General features: G+C 39.0%; 1 pseudogene; it reads left to right on the top strand.

The window, feature by feature from the left end:
• The first annotated feature begins 3,063 nt into the window (after nucleotides 1-3,063).
• On the top strand, nucleotides 3,064-3,720 carry LOC120224611 (annotated as a pseudogene).
• The last annotated feature ends 3,835 nt before the right edge of the window (nucleotides 3,721-7,555 follow it).

The following is a 7,555-nucleotide window of genomic DNA, read 5'->3' as shown; positions in this document are numbered from 1 at the left end:
TAAACCCATAGATTTCAATAACAACACTGAATGTAAATGGGCTGAATGCTCCAACCAAAAGACACAGGATAGCAGAATGGATAAAAAAAACAGAATCCATCTATTTGCTGTCTACAAGAAACTCATTTTACTGGAGGAAACCTTCAGATTACAAGTAAGGGGAAGGAAAAATATCTATCATGCTACTGGAAGTGAAAAGAAAGCTTTAGTAGCTATACTTATATCAGAAAAACTGAACTTTAAAGACAGTAACAAGGGATGAAGAAGGGCATTATATCATAATTACAGGGTCTATCCATCAGGAAGGGCTAACAATTATAAATGTCTACACCCAAATATGGGAGCACCTAAATATATAAAACAATCACAAACAGAAACAACCTTATGGATAAGAATGTGCTAATAGCAGGGGACTTTAATACTCCACTTACAGCAACGGATATATCAACTAGACAGAAAATCACTAAAGAAACAATGGACTTGAATGACAAATGGGACCAGATGGATCTCACAGATATATTTAGAACTCCACATCCTGAGGCCATGGAATTCCATTTATTCTCAAGTGTGCATGGCACATTCTCCAAGATAGATCACATACTGGGACATAAAGCAGCCCTCAATAAATATAAAAGAATTATCCACCATAATCAAGTGGGATTCATTCTTGGGTTACAGGGCTGGTTCAATATTCCCAAATAAATCAGTGTGATACATCATGTCAACAAAAGAAAAGATAAAAACCATATGATCCTGTTGATAGATACAGAAAAAGCATTTGACAAAATACAGCATCCCTTCTTAATAAAGACCCTCGAAAAAGTCGGGATAGAAGGAACTTACTGAAACATCATAAAAGCCATCTATGAGAAGCCCTCAGCTAACATGATCCTCAACGGGGAAAAACTGAGATGTTTTTCCCTGAGATCAGGAACATGACAGGATGTCCACTCTCACCACTGTTGTTTCACATAGTGCTGGAAGTCCTAGCCTCAGCCATCAGGCAACAAAAGGAAATAAAAGGCATCAGAATTGGCAGCGAAATTGTCAAACTTTCACTTTTCACAGATGACATGATACTCTACATAGAAAACCCGACAGACTCCACCAGAAGCCTACTAGAACTGATCCATGAATTCAGCAAAGTCGCAGGGTACAAAATCAAAGTACAGAAATCGGCTGCATTTTTATACACCAACAATGAAGCAACAGAAAGAGAAATCGAGAAACTGATCCCGTTCCCAATTGCACAAAAAAACCATAAAATACCTAGGAATAAACCTAACCAAAGATATAAGAGATCTGTATGATGAAAACTATAGAAAACTTATGAAGGAAATCGAAGAAGGCACAAAGAAATGGAAAAACATTCCATGCTCATGGGTCAGAAGAATATAGTTAAAATGTCAATACTGCCCAAAGCAATCTACACATTCAATGCAATCCCAATCAAAATTGCACCAGCATTCTTCTTCTCAAAACTAGAACAAACTATCCTAAAATTTGTATGGAACCACACAAGACCCCAAATAGCCAAAGTTATATTGAAGAAGGAAACCAAAACGGGAGGCATCACCATCCCGGACTTTAGCCTCTACTACAAAGCTGTCATCATCAAGACAGTATAGTATTGGCACAAAAACAGACACATAGACCAATGGAATAGAATAGACAACTCAGAATTGGACCCACAAATGTATGGCCAACTCATCTTTGACAAAGCAGGAAAGAATATCCAATGGAAAAAGTCAGCCTCTTTAACAGATGGTGCTGGGAGAACTGGACAACAACATGCAGAAGAATGAAACTAGATCATTTTCTCACACCATACACAACATAAACTCAAAATGGATAAAGGACCTGAATGTGAGACAGGAAACCATCAAAACCCTACAGGACAAAGCAGGAAACAACCTCCTTGATCTCAACTGCAGCAATTTCTTACTTGACACATCCCCAAAAGCAAGGGATCAAGAGCAAAAATGAACTGTTGGGACCTCATTAAGATTAAAATCTTCTGCACGGCAAAGGAAACAATCCATAAAACTAATAGGCAACCGACGGAATGGGAAAAGATAGTTGCCAATGACCTATCAGATAAAGAGCTAGTATCCAAAATCTATAAGGAACTCCCCAAACTCCACACCGGAAAAACAAACAATCCAGTGAAGAAATGGGCAGAAGATATGAACTGACACGTCTCCAAAGAGGACATCCACATGGCCAACAGACACATGAAATGATGCTCAGCGTCCCTCCTCATCAGGGAAATACAAGTCAAAACCACACTGAGATACCACCTCACGCCAGTCAGAGTGGCTAAAATGAGCACATCAGAGAACTCTAGATGCTGGCGAGGATGTGGAGAAATGGGCCCCCTCCTACACTGTTGGTGGGAATGTAAACTGGTGCAGCCCCTCTGGAAAACAGTGTGGAGGTTCCTCAAAAAATTAATAATAGAACTCCCCTGTGACCCAGCAGTAGCACTGCTGGGAATTTACCCAAGGGATATAGGAGTGCAGATGCATAGGGGTACCATGTACCCCAGTGTTCATAGCAGCAATCTCAACAATAGCCAAAACATAGAAAGACCCTAACTGTACTTCAACGGACAAATGGATCAAGAAGATGTGGTTTATCTATACAATGGAATACTACGTGGCAATGAGAAAGAATGACATCTGGCCATGTGTAGCAACATGGATGGAACTTGAGGGTGTTATGCTGAGTGAAATAAGTCAGGCAGAGAAGGACAGATATCATATGTCTGCACGTATAAGAGGATTAGGAGGAACTTAACGGAGGACCATGGGGGAGAAGAAGGGGAAAAATAGTTGGGGAGAGGGAGGGAGGCAAACCATGAGAGACTCTTGAATGCCGAGAACAAACTGAGGGCTGATGGGGTTGGGGGTAGGAAAGGGGCGTGATGGGCATGGAGGAGGGCACTTGTGGGGATGAGCACTGAGTGTTATATGGAAACCAACTTGACAGGAAACTATTTTTTTTTTAAAAAAGAGTACACTTATCATGTATATAATGATCACTGAGTACAAGCAGGGAAAGATGGCAGTGACTATTCCACAGAGGCCCTGGACCATGGACAGCTGTGCAATGAGCAGCTACCCAAGAAGGGAATTATCAAGTTTCTACAGGACCACAGTTCAGATTTGTTTCTTTCAGAACATAAGTTATTAGTAAACATTTAAAATGTGGCCAAAATAGCTAAAAGGGACCATTCGCTTTCAGCCTATAATCATCTCTTTGAAAGTAAGAGTTTTCAAGGGTACTCAAAGTATAAGTATCTTAGCAGGTGAAAAATGTGAAGCTTAATGAAGATACACCCAAAGAAACCAACTCTGAAGAGACTCTGAATGAAGAGTCCACCAAAATATATAAATTCTGTTCATAAAAATGGAGATAAAACCAACTTTCCCAAAAAGAGGGATGTCATTCACTGCTAGTATACATAAACACTATAGGACTGTTTTTGATACTAATATTCAAACAAGTTCAAAGAAGAAGAAAAATGCCAAGCCTGTATGTTTTAAGGTTGGAACAGGCAAAGTTATCACAGGATGGGATGCAGTTCTCTTGACCATGAGTAAAGGAGAAAAGGCTAGACTAGAGACTAAACCAGAATGGACTTATGGAAACAAAGGACATCCTGGTTCCGAAATTCCACCAAACACAAAACTCATTTTTAAACTGGAATCAGGATAGTTTTGGGGAGACATTCTGAGCCCAATAGTGGAGAAAGCTCCTGGTGAGGTTAAAGCAAGTTTGCACAGTCTCTTGCCATCAGATGATGACCTATATCCACCCCCACTCAATTATTTCTGCTTGAGCACCAAAACCCAAGGTACCTTGTTGATCGGTATTGGGAGTGACTTGTCCCCTTATTCTGGCCCTGGCATGATGACTGCATATTGTGAACGAACTTCCTTTGATTATGGGAACAGACATTGTGTCTCCAGCAGGTCCTGTTTTCCTCCATACTTTCCCTTGAGCTACGTACAGGCTAATGACCCTTACTCATAAAAGACTGACCTTTGCGTGTACAATTCGGTTTCTACTGTTGTGTTAGTCCAAGAGGTTCATATAGCTCCAATCAACTAACGAAAAATGTTTCTCATGCCCTAGCTATTCAAGAAATCATCAAAAAAAAAAAAAAACTAGACATAAAGGTAAATGCACTCGAAGAGGTTGTTCTATGTATTGGAAATGAGCTAAAGTCTTTAAAGGTATGGTTGGCTCTCCGGTGCCAGAAGAATATAACTGGACAATTAAGTCTTGCCCGGAAACAAAGAGCCTAACTTAGAGAGAAGGAACAGATAAGGGCAGAACATAAGTTACTACATATACCTTTGCTAACTGATGATGTATAGCAGTCCCTTCCCTAAGGCCTACAATCCCACAAACACCTTCCCTTACACTGGCAGCTGTGATGAGGATGGATAAGCGAATCTACAACTTAACCTATGACTTAATCTTAGTGTTATTAAAATGTGTATGTTCTCCTGTTTTTCACTAAGAACACCCTGTTACTTTCTTACTCAACCTCACTATAATTGGGGCAGTTCAGCAAGAATACTTCTGTAAAACCTGTTTCTGTACACTTTCCAAAGCATCTTATCACAAAGAACTATCCATAGTAAAAATTCCATTTTCTGATGCCATGTTAACATTTGACCTATAAATAAAGACACTAAAACTGACAGTGCAGAGATGCCTGCCTGGTGATCAGAAAGATTCTCGGGGCCCTCTCACTCTCTCTCGCCGACACCATCCATCCTTCAGGGACCCCTGGACCAGCTGGAGTGGGTCTCCAGCAGATATTCATTGAAATAGCAATGCTTCAGGTATAAAGACATCAGCAACAATAAAATATGGACGTGAAGAAACTTATATAACTAATTTGAGCTAGTTACTATTATAAGGAAAAAGTCAGCTGGAAAATTCAAGAAGTCAAATACTGTTTACTCTCTTTCCAACTTTGAAGATATACAATCCATCATAATTCCCTAAAGTTTGAAATATTTTACTACAGCTGTGTAAAATATTGGTTAAGTTTGTAAACTAAAAGATTCAATAAAAATGTATCCAGTGTCGGAAAAAAAAAGAATTGTTAAATCACTATATTGTATACCTGAACTAATATAACACTGTATGTTAATTATATTGGACTTAAAGTTTAAAAGAAAAAAGTAATATTCTTTTCTCCTATTTTGCTAAGAGTTGTTGTCATGAAATACTGTTTAATACTATCAAATGAACTTTCTTCATCTATTCAATCATCACATGATCCTCCTCCATTCTGTTAATATGATTAATTAAACCATTTGATATTTAAATTTTAACCCAAATTTGCATTCCTGGGCAAAGCCCTATTTGGTCATGATGTGTCATGCTCTATGAACATTCTTATACAGGTCTTTTGGTGCACTGTCCACACACTTCTTTCAGCTACATATATAGGAATAGGAATAGAAATACTGGGTCATAAAATATGGCATTGGTTTTAAGGGAAGAGTATGGCTTTAGGGGTATTGGGTAAAGGCTTCAGGAAGACCTCTAGGGATAAATGTTCAGTAGGCAATTTAAAATGTGGGGCTTGAGTTTGGGTAGAAGCCAGAGGTGTGGATTTGGGAGTCATCAACAGAAAGCTTACATGTGAAGCCACTGGGATGGAACGCTCTGTGTGGGGAAGGGTCACAGAAGAGAGAAGAGGACTCCAGATCACCACTTGAGAAACACCTGTAGCTAAGAGGCAGGCAAAGAACCAGGAGAGAGAGGCATGACTTCAAATGGGTGGGACAAAAACTAAGAGTATCAACTTTTTAACATTATGGATAAAACAAGGATAAGGACTCCTTAGCTTTGGTGACTAAGGTGCCTTCATAAGATTTTGTCCCTTGCTATAGCTACTGCTATGCTTTTCTGTTTAATTTTCATCTTTATAAAGCTCTTTAGTTACTTTTGGAGCCATGCCAATTTGCAAGACTGTTATCACCCTGGCAGCTGCTAAGAACATTCTCTACCACCCCACAGAAATACTCAGGACAGAGTACTTAATGAGCACTTACTAATTATAGGCCTATCAGTCAAAATTATGACCTCCAAAATAGCAGGCTTTCAAAAGTCAGCTGAAGGGGCATGTGTCACAGGACAAAGCAGCCGCACAAATGGAGAAAGAGAAAAAAAGGTTCTCTTGAAAAACTATTTACTTGATAGAATTGGGTAGCTGAGGTTTCATGACTTGATATACTGATCCTTCCTTCATGCTATTACAACTTCCTGCCATACTATGTATGGCTCCTTTTCAAAGGCAACTGGGAGAAAATCATGAGAAAAGACAAAGGGGAAGAAGAGGGCAGGTCAGCTGATTTCTGTGGTTAGAAACATTAGAGAAGGTTTTGGAAGATTTCACTAGTTTGCTCCTACCTTCTCTTTGAGCAGAAAGTAAAGCAACATATACAACAACAATATAGGTGATTAGGTACACAGCGGCATCCTTCAGTATGCAGTGAATGTTATTCCACAAAATAAATACAAGGCTTTTACAGTAAGAAGGATAATTAACCCTGCAGTAAACATCTCATCAACAAAAGAAAAATAAAAGGTATGTTCCATGCCTTTTAAGGCAACGGAAAGTAAGAGCATAAAATAAGTGATAAAGAACTAGGATGGATAACCTCCAAACCAGAATAAGAAAACAAAACTCAAATAAATAAAAACAAGAAAGCAAAAATTGAACCCAAATATATCAGTAATCTATGTTTTTAGTCACTATCTTTAAGAGATAAATCTGTTTATATTGAGTGGGTGAAAACAAAAGCTAGAGTTGGCTTTTTACAAAAGGCACACCTAAAACACAATGGACATACAAAAGCTAAAATAAAAGCAAGAGGAAAAAGTATACCAAATAACAACAAAAAAAATCTATCTAGCAAGATTAATACAGTCAAAGCAAAATTTAAAGGGGAAAGACTTAGTAGTAATAAAGCAGGACCTTACTTGATGATAAAAAGAATAATCTACCAAATAGCTGTAATAATTTTGAAACTCTATGCATTAATAAGAGTTTCAAAATATATTAAGCAACATTTTTATAAGAGATCCACAATTATCGAAGATTTTAGTTAACTTCTCTCAAGAAGTTATAAGGTGGGCCAAAAATATACATAATAAAAATAACAAGAGGGGTGGTGTGCCTGGGTGGCTCAGTGGGTTCAGTATTCGACTTCTGCTCAGGTCATGATCTCATGGTCTATGGGTTCAAGCCCCACGTTGGGCTCTGTACTGACACCTCAGAGTCTGGAGCCTGTTTTGGATTCTGTGTCTCCCCCTCTCTCTGCTTCTCCCACACTTGCACTCACTCTCTCAAAAATAAACAAACACTTTTAAAAACTGGGGGGAAAAATAGCAAGGGGTGCCTGGGTGGCTCAGTTGGTTGAGTGTCTGACTCTTGATTTCAGTTCAGGTCATGATCCCAGGGTTGTGGGACTGACCGCCGAATCGGGCTCTGCACTGAGTGTGGAGCTTGCTTAAGATTCTC

This window comes from Hyaena hyaena, unplaced genomic scaffold (genome assembly GCF_003009895.1).
Source record: "Hyaena hyaena isolate Hyena2069 unplaced genomic scaffold, ASM300989v1 scaffold_1219, whole genome shotgun sequence".
In the NCBI taxonomy this organism is placed as follows: Eukaryota; Metazoa; Chordata; class Mammalia; order Carnivora; family Hyaenidae; genus Hyaena; species Hyaena hyaena.
The sequence above is the reverse complement of the archived record's forward strand: the minus strand, read 5'-3'. Positions and strand labels throughout refer to the sequence as shown.